The 14,867-nt window shown below is 45.1% G+C and overlaps 3 non-coding genes across 3 annotated transcripts; all 3 read left to right on the forward strand.

Annotated features, from left to right (window-relative positions):
• Positions 1–2,121: 2,121 nt before the first annotated feature.
• TRNAS-GGA (transfer RNA serine (anticodon GGA)) lies at positions 2,122–2,208 on the forward strand. The gene has a single exon. It is a non-coding gene; the product is annotated as a tRNA-Ser (tRNA).
• A 2,593-nt stretch (positions 2,209–4,801) lies between these two features.
• TRNAF-GAA (transfer RNA phenylalanine (anticodon GAA)) lies at positions 4,802–4,874 on the forward strand. Its single transcript has one exon. It is a non-coding gene; the product is annotated as a tRNA-Phe (tRNA).
• Positions 4,875–12,580: 7,706 nt separating this feature from the next.
• TRNAR-CCG (transfer RNA arginine (anticodon CCG)) lies at positions 12,581–12,654 on the forward strand. Its single transcript has one exon. It is a non-coding gene; the product is annotated as a tRNA-Arg (tRNA).
• Positions 12,655–14,867: the final 2,213 nt, after the last annotated feature.

Consider the following 14,867-nt stretch of genomic DNA (forward strand, 5'->3'; position numbering starts at 1 on the left):
AACCGGACTTGAGAGTTTCCTACCTCATGCGGCTCGAATGACTACTCAGTAGCTTATTCTCTATCTGATCCAAGAGAAGAGAGAGATTTACTTGGCCCCCTCCCCCGTTAGTCTAGAGAAGAATCAAGAGTAGTTACTGGGAATGGTTTCCAATCCTATCGATGCGAGATAGAATCTTTTCCATACTCCTAATTCGTGGAGGAGGGTAATAATCTCCCCGGAACTAATTCCCCTACTTCTAAAAATAGATCCGCTGAAATGTTTCCTTTGGGATTTGATACTACACCATAGCTCGATATTCCTTTCCAAATCGATTCTATTACAGGAATCGATTGTAGAACCCCCCGAGTGAGCAAATCTCATCGTATCGACCCAGATTTTCGATGACGAATCTTTGCGGTGCTTTCTCCCTCAATTCACCCGATTATCCATGGGATTCACAGGCTTCCGTTCTTCCCCCGGACCTGAGTTACTACGGGGGACACCAAATTCCACAGCTCAGGAGAACTCCTTATGGGAGTATGCTTGTGGAAAGCCTCCTACATCGAGTGGTTTCGAATCAAGGGATCCTATAGTATGGGTAATCGCACGTAATGACGGATCACAGCCATATTATTAAGAGCCTGTGGTGGAAAAGGATTCCGTTCCAATGCTTGAAAATAGTATTCCAAAGCCTTTGCATGTTCTCCATTGCTAGTATGAATCAAACCTATATTATGGGGTATGTAACTCCGATCATGAGGATCAATCTCCAAACGCATAGCTTTGTAGTAATTTTATGAAGCTTCTGCATATTCTCCTTCGGATTGGGCCGACATTCGTCAGGGTCGCTCACTCAGCGTGAATGAGCTCCGCTTCAAAACCGTACTTGAGATTCTCACCTCATACGGCTCCTCCTGCATGATGCATGGAGAGAGACTAGTATTTGGAATAGTCTAGCAATTCCTACTCTAAACCTATGGATGAACGGGGGCTAGTGTCTGTGAAACTACTGGACTAGCCATCCCTTCTGCCAAAAATCTCTTGTTAACATGGTTGTGCCACTCCGACACGTCGACACCAAGAGACTAATGACAATTTCTCTGTTCCCAACGCTTCGAGTTTCATGGGGATCAGCTACTTCGACAATCTCCGATGATTCTAGGGGTATCCAAAATACGAACGGGATGGATGTTCGTTGTCCCAATCATTATTGGTATTCGTCATAGAAACACGACGCGCGGCTGAACCCAACCGTAACGAAGCTTTTGCGTTGTCGATTCCTCCACGTAGTGCCTCTCCCCTATGCCTACCCACGGAGTCCTACAAATAGGTCGGTCCGTAGGTTTCACCTTTTGCTTACTACTACGATTCGCCGGAGATCGAAACTGGAGCATTTGAGGCTGCATCAATCGAGGATACACGACAGAAGGACTTGTTTCCCGTTCGAAACATACCTTCACCAAACGCGGGTCTATCGGAATTTGAATCCCCCAATTAATTAGGAATTAAGGTTAATCGATTTTCCCTCCCCAAATCGCACCATCTCTATAATAAGTAAAAGCTCTCTTCTCCCTATCAGTAGTCGGTATGATTTGTAACAAGATATCCGCCAGAATCGTGGGAGTTCTATCAATAGAATTGTCATTTCTCTGGGATCTAGGCGTAATTGGAATTCCTCTTCGTTCCACTTATTATTGAGTTAATCAGGATGCCGGAAGAACAGATCTCTTTTGCAATACAAGGGGAAGAGGTGCATCCGTCTGGTATCTATGTCCCTCCCCCTCAATCGACTGGGAGGGTGGAGTAACTAATTCCGCACCGAATGAGAGTCGTGTGTGAATGGGGGTATATAGTCTCGCAGCATCCATGAATAATTACTAATGGAGTGATTGCTTTTGATGGGATCTGCATCACCTAATTGAAAATCTCTCATTATGAAATCGACTCGGAACAACTAAAAATCTATCCCAGGGATGGGGTCACCTCCCCTACCTCAATTCCGGGAATTAATCTCATTTCTTAATAACTGATGAGGCTTGCACTCACTTCCAGGAATCACTTTTTCCCGTCTATCATCGAGGATTGAGTTGCTATCCGGTTTCTTAGATTGGTAAGATGTGTAAATAGTACAAAGTTGCAGGAAAGGTGACTGAGTGGTTTAAGGTGTAGCATTGGAAATGCTATGTAGACTCTTGTTTACCGGGGGTTCGAATCCCCCCCTTTCCCCTTTGCATTCCGTCATTGACTCTGTTCCGGCACCCCAAAGAATTGCTAATCCTTTGAATGCTTCCAGTTAGTACTCCCGATTTCAAATAATAATTCCAAGAATCCCCCCCCCCGGGGGGGGGGGTATCCGAATTTCAGAATGAGGAATCCCAGACTATTAGATAATTACTTGGGGTTAGGCTTTGCGGGAGTAATACTCAACGACGAGCAATTCATTTATATCCAACCCAGTGGACTCCCGATTTGCGATTCCATTCACTAATCCTGTGGGTCTACTGTCTCCCGACGAGGAAAAAGTTGAATGATCAGGTATTTTGTCTCCCCGAGAAAATTCCATCTCTCTATTTGGTCCATTGCGAGAACCCGGTCGATTTCTCACAATAATAGTATCTTTTGGTTTGCGACGGTAACTCGGTATATCGACTATACGATCGTTCACTAGAATGTGTCTATGATTAACTAATTGCCTAGCTGCAGGAATAGTAGGAGCCATACCTGGACGAGAAACAATATTATCTGGACGCATTTCGAGTAGCTGTAATGGTACTTGACCTGTTGAACCCTTGGCTCTTCTAGCAATACGAACGTATCTAGGCAATTGTCGTTCCGTTGATCCATAATTGAAACGTAATCTCTGTTTGGCTTCCAGACGCACGCAAAATTGAGATACCTTTCTCGAAGCAGATTAATCAATAGCAATTCGTGCTTCTCTCGGATTTGATGTTTTATTTGTAAGCCCGGGTAGATCCTTGAGACGACGTATTATTTTCAGACGGGGTCCTCGATAACGAGACATAAAAACTCCTTCTTTGTAAGCATGGTAAGACCCGGAATGGACCTCTCCGTAATCGAAGTACTGGTACTATTTATAAGTGTCACCCAATTTTGTTGAACATTTGGTATTTGTAATAATCATAACATATGAATGTAGACGAACAAATACTCGAATTCCCATCGACTCTATTGGAAATGGAGGCTTCGACGCGGGGGACAAAGCCGAAGGGAGACACGGTATTGGTGCATCGACTGATACTGGGCAATATTCTGCCGGAATCGAACCGATAACCTCTGCCTTGTGAATGTGGTACTTCCGAATCCAAACCAAGCTTTCCTGGTTCTTTTGAACCCCATGGGATGGAATAGAACCCTCCTAAAGCGACAATGGTGGTTGCGCCCACGGCGCAGTCAGCCGCAAGGGTTATTCAACCACAGAGATGGGTTAGATGAGTCGATAATTCCATCTCCTACCGTATCGTATTGATTTAATTACCCCACCCGTGTATAATTCTTATGGGTACGCGAATACGGAGAAGCAGGGTATGGTCTCGCAGATATATATTCTCTGGGATCGGTGGAGTCCCTTTCTGGAGGAAATTGGGAATAGAAACAGAAAAGGGAAGAGGTTGAGAATTCGGGAATCGGGACGGGGTATATAATTTCCGCTTGACCGGAATCAAGAGACTCGTGAAATATCTCTGGAACAAATGGCATGGAACATGCAAACTCGGATGGCATGCAAAAGGATTTGATGCAATTGCAGATCCATTGCTTCGGTTTGGGACTCAAGGGGGGGGGGGGTATGGCGGAATGGTAGACGCTGCGGACTCGATTGGATTGAGCCTAGGTATGGAAACACACCGAGTGATAGCTTTCAAATTCAGGGAAACCTAGGATTATTTAGTAGGCGATCCTGAGCCAAATCTCATTTCAGAAGCAGGATTCGGATGATGAGATAGGTGCAGAGACTCGACGGAAGCTATTCCGACGAACGATCTATTAATTTCTATTATTCATTAAGCGGATAGATGTTCTCTTTCCATGGATGATTCAATCTAGAATGATCCTATAAGCGGCGAGGATCCTCTCCCAGTGCATACTCAACATCCGCACCGAGGATTGTATCAAAATCTCGAGAATCTCGGGTATTGGTGGGATCTACTCGATTATCCCCGAATCCCATCTTCTCCTGATTTCCTCTTTGTGTATGTATACTCCGTATTCGGATGAATATGGTTCGATGAATAACCATTAGTAACAGACCTTCGCGGATAGAGATGGAGTCCAACTCTACGCCGTTGATGGAAACAGCAATGCAAATTGTGGTAGAAAGAAAATCCGTTGGTCTTTGTAGGACCGTGAGGGTTCGAGTCCCTACATCCCCAGTAGAACGGGATGAAACATATTATCCAAATTGCGTAGGAGTTGTGGGGAAGCATCTACCCCATGAAACAGAGAAATCCCTCCCCGTCTATTCTGGTGGATGGGATTCTTCGACCCATCAAGCGGACGAAGGGTATCGAGATACATCTCCCGAATACGTATTGATTTCCTCCACCTAAACGAGAGGGGATCCATGCTCCCGATTCATAGCTCAATCGAATCGGATTGATGTCTCGTCCCCAGCTCGAGAATATTTTTGAGTGGTTTGCGACTGAACCATTCGGCAAATCCAATGGATTGTCTGAATGGTTCGCCTGCAAGGTATAAAAAAAAAAATGGATTCGTGAGGATAGTTACTTCGATTGGACGGATAGGTAAGGGAAAGAATCAATCCACGCTGGGATATTTGTTTGGGATTATCGCGGAATCACTGGCCGGGATAGCTCAGTAGGTAGAGCAGAGGACTGAAAATCCTCGTGTCACCAGTTCAAGTCTGGTTCCTGGCATACCGATGGGAAATAATTTGATCTGATGGCTGCGGGCGAAAACCGCACTTGGAAATAGGAGAATCCAAAAAAAAATATGGATTGCTTATTGGTCTACTGGTCGGGGTATGTATCTATACCCACACCTACATACGCTTGAACGTGCATATGTAGGTGCGGATTTCGATGCAGATACGTGGATGCGATTGATCGTACGAGAAACAAGTGTCTCAAATAAGGTAGACCAGCCTCACCTGCCGCACAAGATTAAATAGAATGATACAGAATTGGCTAGTGGGAGGATGGCTTTCAATTTTGCCTCCGTCCCAATTCGATAAGCATCCTGTAGCTCATAAAAGTCGGGTACGACATAATCCTTACGTAAAGGCCATCCCAGCCGGCTCCCAGGCATTAAGATACGTTGTAGGTGCGGATGACTCTCATAAGTGATTCCTAACATATCATAGGATTCCCGTTCCTGGAAATTGGAACTTTTCCAAACCCAACAAACGGATGGAATCCTGGGGTCTTTTCTCGGAACGAAGACTTTTGTACATACTTCTTCAGGTTGATCTGCATCGTCTCGCACCTCCGTCAGATGATACACACTAGCTAGGGATCCTCCTGGTGCTGCATCATAGGCACATTGGGAACGGGGATAATTGAAACCGCACGCATATGAAGCAACAGCTATAGAAGGCCAATCCCCTGCTTTGACCTGTGGGATCTCGACACCCCGGTAATCAGAACCTAAAGGTCTGTGGGCTAAACTATGTCTAGTCGACCAAGCGGGTAATCGACCCCGCATCTCGATGTTGGAATCGCCGTTGTTATTGATAATACTCATATTAGCTAACGTTCTATATCTCTGTGGAATATCTTCACCCGCCCGCCTCTGATACGGATTCTTCATGCATACTTCGAATCCACTCAATCCTTCGAGAGGATATTTGATAGGGATTTCGAAGACTGATTTGCGATTCGTTGATTGTATTCACCGGTATAGGTATTGGGTACGAAAAAAAGTCGGTGATTCAGACTAAAATATCTCTTCCGGGTTCGACAAGAAGTTCGATCCCTATAGTTTTCCTGAGCAATTCTTTTGCGGGGTTTTGTCACAGCATCAATAATAGCTTCGGGCTTGGGCGGACGACCCGGCAAATAAATGTCCACAGGAATCAATTTATCCACTCGCGAACGGTGCTGTAAGAATCCGTACTAAACATGCCTCCCGTAATGGTACATGCCCCCATAGCAATTACATACTTTGTTCGGGCATTTGTTCATAGAGTCTCACTAGAGACGGAGCCATCTTCATGGTGATAGTACCCGCCGTTATTATGGGATCAGCTTGTCTGGGGCTGGATCTTGGTACTAGACCGTACCGGTCGAAGTCGAAGCGTGAACCAATTAATGAGGCGAATTCAATGGAGCAGCAGCTAGTACCGTAAAGGAGTGGCCACAAACTGGAAAGTCGAGACCAATTGGAGAGATCATTCAAGTTAGTCAAAATAATCGAGTTTGATGTGTCTTGATCGGGGGAGAAGGACTCCACGGAGTTAATTAGTGGATTCCCCCACGGGAGTCGACTCCGTTCCTCTTACCCGAATAGTTAGAAATTAGGACCATTCCAATGCTCCTTTTCACCATGCATAAATCGAACCGACAATTAATATGGATATGGGGATAGACACTTCAGTAAAAGCAAATAGACCCAATTCCCTGAAACTCATAGCCCGGGGATAGGGAGAGACCGTCTCGACGTCGGGAATAACGAATACCGGGGCAAACATATAATAACGGATCTGGAATTGGGATCCAAGCCCCTCCCTTTGGTTCCATACCTGATTCATAGCTTGTTAGTTTTTCAGGCCCCTCGCGGATGGGTGCGACGGATCTGGAAACCGAAAGGCTGTATAGGGAATAAGGATGGATACTAGTAGGAGGATCCGGAAGGATCGTGTTTAGGAAGCAAAAACATTTACATACTCCTCCTGCTTCGGTATTTATCTTCTCACCCCACCGTGTGGGTGTAACATCTTTATGATAAGTGAAGGGGGGGGGGGTTGCTGACTCCTCGATCGTTCGATCGGGGATGAGATGCCAGACGTGGCTCACGGACATCTCATCCCAGAATGGAATCGGGATGTACACCCCCCAGTGATGAGCCAATCGTCCCTCCGATCCAGTCCTCGGAAGATGCTGGATACCAAATGGACTTGCGAGAAGATTATTAGAAACGGGACTCCCCATCCGGAAATGAGCTCTTGGCTGGAATCCGTGAGATGAGTCAAATTGCCGGAAGAACCGGATGGGGACTATATTCTACTAAGTAGGTAGTGGGGTATGGTATGTACCTCCCTACCGAATCGATGCATAAGATTGATTTATACGGATTATCTATTATGGAAAGCAATCCGTCAATTTAGATTCTTATCTGAATTTCTCCGATTGACCATCATTGAGGAACTTATTAATGAATAATTCCTTCTCCTTCCTGATCTTCATCCCTATCCCCTGATCGAAACGGAAGTAGTGACCCTACGATCTATATAGTTCATGCGAGTCGCGTTGAATCTGGGTAATTCTCAATTAGTTCCGCTGCGATGGGCGAGACCGGCTTATCATTAAAGATTAGGGCTATACGGATTCGAACCGTAAACATTCTCGGTAATGCAGATCGGAATATATAAATTCTTGAACTGCTTCACGAACCCAACATGCTTCTTTCGTGGCATTGGGCTCCCTCATCAACTAGTCTTCCACCGGATGGGAGGAAGAAGCCATTGTTGATGCACCATCCTTTGCTTCATTATAAATAACAAAGAAATGGTTCCGTGTGCTCGAAGAACTCGTTCCCTCCGAAGCAATCCCGAAGTCTCTCGAGAAGATTCTTAGTGTTGACACAGGTTTGCATCCCGTAGACACAAATCCACTTAATTCTAAGTGTCTCGATCGCCTAGGAAGGAGATACGATACCCTCATACACCTCAAGGTTCGTAGGACGAAGAAGAGATCTTGTTGAGGTCCTCGCATTGCCCCCACCACCCTTAGCATTAGACGTATCATCTACTGACCATATCAACCCACCGAAATCGATCCTTTTTCCGATCGATTCTTCGTCATGCTACTGTTCTTCCACATCTCCCAATAGGGTAAGACATAAGTAACTTACGCGGTATATTCCGCGTAGATCGGTTGAATAGCGACGAACCCTTCCCGAGAAGCATCGGCGCACGTGTAAACGAGGTGCTCTACCGTTGAGCTATAGCCCTGTGGCTACATTAGTATAATGCATCGGATGATCCCTGTCAAGCTGGTAACCAACCGAGAAGGAGGCGAGACTCATCTTTTGCCGTTAAAATCAAATATTTATTGATGTTCTAATTGTTTGAAATTCTCTCCCTGGGTCGGTATAATAGAGTACTACAAGCAATAGAAGCCTACTTAACTCAGTGGTTGGAGTGTCGCTTTCATACGGCGAGAGTCATTGGTTCGAATCCAATAGTAGGTAAAACTCATTAGGTACCACAATACTTGAAATGATACCTAATAAGTTCTACAAATATTTGGGATGGATACGAAGTATTACGGGACTAACAAATCATTGTGTGTCCCATCATGCTTTTCCCGTCGTTTCTCACAGGCGCAACTAAAAGTGGGAATGATTGAGTAGTATTTGAAGCCTCTAATCTCGCCTTAGCTCTTTTAAATGCTAGATTAGCTTCAATAGCTTTCCTTCTGCCTTCGGCTTGAGCTGCGTCAGCTTGAGCTGTCTGAAGAGCTTCCCGAGCCTCCTCAGGATCAATTTCGGTAGCTCGTTCTGCTTCGTTGACTGATGTTGTTACCTGATTACTGTCTACCATGGCGAAACCACCCATCAACGCCATTGCGGACCACTGTCCATCGTGACGTACCTTCGGGACTCCCATATCCAAAGCTGTAAGAAGTGGAGCGTGATTGGGCAATACACCAATCTGGCCACTACTCGTAGATGGGACGATTTCTCGAACCTCAGAATTCCAAACAGTTCGATTAGGAGCCATTACACGAAGATTCAGTACCATCCCTTTCATTGACCCTCCACTTGTAAGGTTGCAGCCTTCGTGGTGGCTTCATCGATGTTGCCAACCAGATGAAAAGCTTGTTCAGGGAGATTATCCAATTCTCCAGGAAGAATCATTTGAAATCCCTTAGTGGTTTCTGTTAAACTAACATATTTCCCTGGCGAACCAGTAAATACTTCTGCTACGAGGAAGGGTTGTGATAAGAAACGTTCTATCTTCCGAGCCCGAGCTACCGTTAGACGGTCCTCTTCTGACGATTCATCCAGTCCGGGAATAGCTATAATATCTTGCAATTCCTTATAACGCTGTAAAGTCTGTTTAACCCCTTGTGCGGTTTCGTAATGCTCTTCACCCACAATCCAGGGTTGTAACATGGTTGAAGTCGAATCCAAGGGATCTACAGCCGGATAAATACCTTTAGCTGCTAGTCCTCTCGAAAGCACAGTGGTAGCATCTGGGTGTGCAAATGTTGTAGCAGGAGCTGGGTCAGTCGAATCATCTGCAGGTACATAAACAGCTTGAATAGAAGTTATCGATCCTTCCTTGGTAGAAGTAATTCTCTCTTGTGGGGATCCCGTTTCTGTACTAAGAGTTGGTTGATGACCCACGGCGGAAGGCATTCTACCCAATAAAGCAGAAACTTCTGATCCTGCTTGGACAAAACGAAATATGTTGTCGATAGATAAAAGGACATCTTGCTTGTTCACATCTCGGAAATATTCAGCCATTGTCAGAGCAGTTGAACCAACTCTCATACGAGCTCCTGGTGGTTCATTCATCTGACCATGAACTGGAGCCACCTTCGATTCTGATATATCTTGTTCATTAATAACTTTCGATTCCTTCGTTTCCATGTAAAGATCATTACCCTCACGGGTGCGTTCCCCCACCCCACCAAATACAGATACACCTCCGTGAGCCTTGGCGATGTTGTTAATTGATTCCGTGATAGGAACCGTTTTTCCCACTCCAGCTCCTCCAAATGATCCAATCTTTCCTCCTCGACGATAGGGAGCCAAAAGATCCGCGACTTTAATCCCCGTCTCAAATATAGATAATTTAGTATCCAACTGCGTAAATGCCGGAGCGGATCTATGAATGGGGGACGTCGTACCAATATCTACGGGACCCAAGTCATCGACGGGTTCACCAGGGACATTAGAGATTCAACCAGGAGTAATTTCACCAACAGGAACACTGAGAGGAGCTCCTGTATCGACGACGCCCATACCTCTCATCAGACCATCTGTAGCACTCATAGCTACGGCTCTGACTTCATTATTACCCGGTAATTGTTGCACCTCACGAGTAACATTAATCTCTTGACCCGCCGGGTTTTTCCCCTTAACCATCGAAGAGTTGTAGATATTGGGCATTTTACCTGGAGGGAAAGACACATCCGATACTGGTCCAATGATCTGGGTAATATATCCCACATTTCTCTCCACTGATTTAGAAATTCCAAAAGCAGAAGAACTGGTTTTCGTAACTGTTTTGGTGTATTATCTTCATTTGATTGTCGAATTGGCAGAACCATCTGGCATTTCATTGCTAATTGGTTGATGGTGGGGAGTTACTAGTTCCACACCCTTCTCCCCCTTTTTCAAACATATCATTTGCTTCCTCGGAAGTCGATTCCGATCCATCCAGATGGGTGACAGGTACTGTAGGATTTGATTTCCTCCTCTCCACATATGGGTCGGAGGCAAAAGAGCGCGATACCCACGAGTTGGTCCATCTAGTTAGATGTGATTGCTACATCTCATTCGTCGAATCCCCTTTTTTCCCCCGTCTATTCGCAAAGCGAACCAGATATCGAATTCAATCCCCTTTTTTGCTTCTACTGACCAGTCTAACCACGAAAAGATTCCCGAGTCAATGTATCGAGATGTATTACGATCTAATTCTTCAAGCAATTTCCGTGCGAAACAACCAGAGTCAGTTGCATTACATGTGGGACGTATTATAAAATACTAATGTCCCATGCTTGAGGTAGAGTTTCGACAAACGTCTCGAGTCGAATCTATCAGGACCTATTCCACGCTTCACGTTGAATTCTTCCATCTATGTCGAGCAGATCTCATCCTTGCAGGATTTACTAATTGAATTGTAAGGAGGGACTCATGTCACCACAAACAGAGACTAAAACAGGTATTGGGTTCAAAGCTGGTGTTAAAGATTATCGACTAACTTACTATACTCCCGATTATGAGACCAAAGATACTGACATCTTGGCAGCCTTCCGGATGACTCCGCAACCCGGGGTACCGCCTGAGGAAGCTGGAGCTGCAGTAGCTGCAGAATCTTCCACAGGTACGTGGACCACTGTGTGGACGGATGGACTGACTAGTCTCGATCGTTACAAGGGTCGATGCTACGACATCGAACCCGTTGCTGGGGAAGAGAATCAATATATCGCATATGTAGCTTATCCTTTGGATCTATTTGAAGAGGGTTCCGTCACCAATATGTTCACTTCCATTGTAGGTAACGTATTTGGATTTAAAGCCCCACGAGCTCTACGTTTGGAGGATCTGAGAATTCCTCCTGCTTATTCCAAGACTTTCATTGGGCCGCCTCACGGTATCCAAGTCGAAAGGGATAAACTGAACAAATATGGTCGTCCCTTGCTGGGATGTACAATCAAGCCAAAATTGGGCTTATCTGCTAAAAACTATGGCAGGGCTGTTTACGAATGTCTCCGTGGCGGACTTGATTTTACGAAGGATGATGAGAACGTAAATTCTCAACCATTCATGCGTTGGAGGGACCGGTTCCTGTTTGTGGCAGAAGCTCTTTTCAAGGCTCAGGCCGAAACGGGCGAAATAAAAGGACATTATCTAAATGCCACTGCGGGTACGTGTGAGGAAATGATGAAAAGAGCAGTCTTTGCTAGAGAATCGGGAGCACCCATCGTCATGCATGATTATTTGACGGGAGGCTTCACTGCAAATACTAGCTTGGCCTTTTATTGTCGAGATAATGGGCTACTGCTTCATATCCACCGCGCGATGCATGCTGTTATCGATAGACAGAGAAATCACGGTATCCATTTTCGTGTCCTAGCCAAAGCATTGCGTATGTCCGGCGGGGATCATATCCACGCCGGGACCGTAGTGGGTAAACTGGAGGGAGAACGAGAAGTCACACTGGGTTTCGTCGATTTGCTACGCGACGATTATATCGAGAAAGACCGAAGCCGTGGTATATATTTCACTCAGGATTGGGTATCCATGCCAGGTGTATTTCCCGTAGCCTCGGGAGGTATCCATGTCTGGCATATGCCCGCTCTAACTGAAATCTTCGGAGATGATTCTGTCTCACAGTTCGGCGGAGGAACCTTGGGACACCCCTGGGGAAACGCACCAGGCGCCGTAGCTAATCGAGTTGCATTGGAGGCTTGTGTACAAGCTCGTAATGAGGGACGTGATCTTGCTCGTGAAGGTAACGAGATTATCCGCGAAGCTAGTAAGTGGAGTCCCGAATTGGCTGCTGCTTGCGAGGTATGGAAACAGATCAAATTTGAATTCGACACAATTGATACATTGTAATTTCCGTAACTATTCGGGAATCTCATTCATTCGGTAGGATTCGTGGGGCGAACAGGGAGTATAGGGAGAAGGAACATTCCCCTCCATACTCCCGATATGCCACGGATCGGAGTTGGTAGCTCAGCGGATGAGAGCACATGGTTCCGATCCATGGGGACGGGGGTTCGAATCCCCCCCAATTTGCATAGGAGAGGTGGAATACGAGCTGCAGAGACTCGAGTAGTAAGGAAATGATTCAGTGCCTCTCAGTACACGACACAACTATTTCCACGAAGTGTTATTGGATAATTATTTGTGGGGTTCTAACATATGATTGATCAAATAGATGATCAGTCAATTGCCAATTAGTTATCGGATTCGGAGTCAGTCTCGATTCGACGCCTATTCCGAACAGACGCTGATCCTGATAGTTCAGAAATGATTTCTCCATCTCTGTGTCTATCTCATTGATGAAATGAAATCTAATAGAATCGACTGTTTTTACCTCCGAAGCGAAGGAGAAGAAATGAATGAGGAAATTCCTATGTCTGTGAGAAATCGGTTCGAAGATAAACGCGAATTTGGTGGATTGATCGGGGCTTTCCTCGAAAAAGCCACAAAGGGTTACGTTTTGAGTGAGAGAGGAAGGAATAGAGACATAAGCATTGATACCGACAGGGGGTTGTGGACTCGGTGTGACAACTGCGGTAACATGCTTTACGTGAGATTCCCAAAACAAAATAAAAATATTTGTGAGGAGTGCGGCTATCACCCCCCAATGACTAGTACAGAAAGAATCGAACTTCCGATCGATCGTGACACTTGGATTCCCATGGATGAAGACATGACTGCATAAGATGTTCCAGGTTTCTCTGACGGGGATTCTCATGGAAGTCGCATCATCAACTCCCAGAAAACGAACGGGTTTAACTGATGCTGTTCAGACAGGGGTGGGATGTCTAAACGGGACACCTATTGCGCTTGGTGTTACGGACTTTCAATCCACGGGGGGAAGTATGGGTTCTGTGGTAGGTGAAAAGATTACCCGCTCAATCGAATGTGCCACGGATCAATCCCTTCCACTAGTTATTATCTGTGCTTCCGGCGGAGCACGTACGCAAGAAGGGACGTTGAGTCTGATGCAGATGGCTAAGATTCCTCCCGTCCCACAAATACATCAGGTTCAGAAGGGATTATTATATATATCGGTTCCTACCTATCCAACTACGGGTGGTGTTACTGCTAGTTCTGGTACGTTAGGGGACGTAATTATTGCTGAGTCCAAAGCATACATAGCATTTGCTGGGAAAAGGGTGATTGAACAAACACTGCGTCAGAAGATACCCGATGGCTTTCAAGTAGCTGAATCTTTATTTGATCATGGATCACCCGATTCAATTGTTCCACGTAATCCTCTAAAAGGTGTTCCGAGTGAGATATCTGAGCTTTATTCTTCAGCTCCTTGTAAAAGGAATTGAACCTCCTTTCCCCCCATTCGGTTAAACCCCCGTTTCTATCACTCTCCCTCCTTCTCATTAATCAAGTTAGGAATTATCAATTCGGGGTTGTCCTACTAATCTCTCTACCTCTCCAATGAGAGGAATTTATTCAGCGAACCGTCGTAACAATACTTTTCTATCCTTCTCTGATATCACGCCATGCAAATTATGCCACAATGCAATTATACCTCAGTAAGAAATCGAGATTAACCATCGGTATATTTTCGGACTCTGCTGTGCGCCTGATTCGACGAAGTAGACACCGCGGATGTCTGCAGATTCATTGAGTCAGTTGATCGGAGCTGGAATCAGATACCTTACCGGAAACAATATGGATTTCGTAGCAATTTCCGAGTAACTGTCTCGATATATCGAATGTATAAAAACTTCCTTTCTACGTGAGATAAGGAGACTATTATTAGACATTGGGGGATAAAAGATAAAAATAACAAATATAATGTCATTATAGATACATCTATCTGTGTCATATCTTTCTTACTTGAGGTGATTCCATTACGACAGGCGTCCTATTTACCTTCCATTTCTGTACCCCTAGTAGGTTCGGTCTTTCCGGCAATTACAATGATATCTCTGTTTATTTATATAGAACGGGACGAAATTCTACAATTTCTTGTTCTGTACACTATCTCACGGAAATTGTTCCATAGGATCGATCAATTACGACTACTACTCTTGCTTTTGATTCGGTCGGATATATTCTTTCCACATAGCTTCACCGGCGGTTATTTTATTTGAGCACTTGTTTTAGCACTTGGGAATCTTTAACGTCATCTCAATCTATATCTCACTTTCCCCTTATGGATAAGTGAGACGTGGATCGTTCCATCGTTGCTAAGACATATAGATCTTAGCGACCCCCACCTACGCACCAAAACAGTGGAAAATGTTCTAAACTTC

The sequence above is a fragment of the Dipteris shenzhenensis genome, unplaced genomic scaffold (genome assembly GCF_047967505.1).
Source record: "Dipteris shenzhenensis isolate YYH24624 ecotype China unplaced genomic scaffold, Dip_SZ_1.0 scaf0276, whole genome shotgun sequence".
Taxonomy (NCBI): Eukaryota; Viridiplantae; Streptophyta; class Polypodiopsida; order Gleicheniales; family Dipteridaceae; genus Dipteris; species Dipteris shenzhenensis.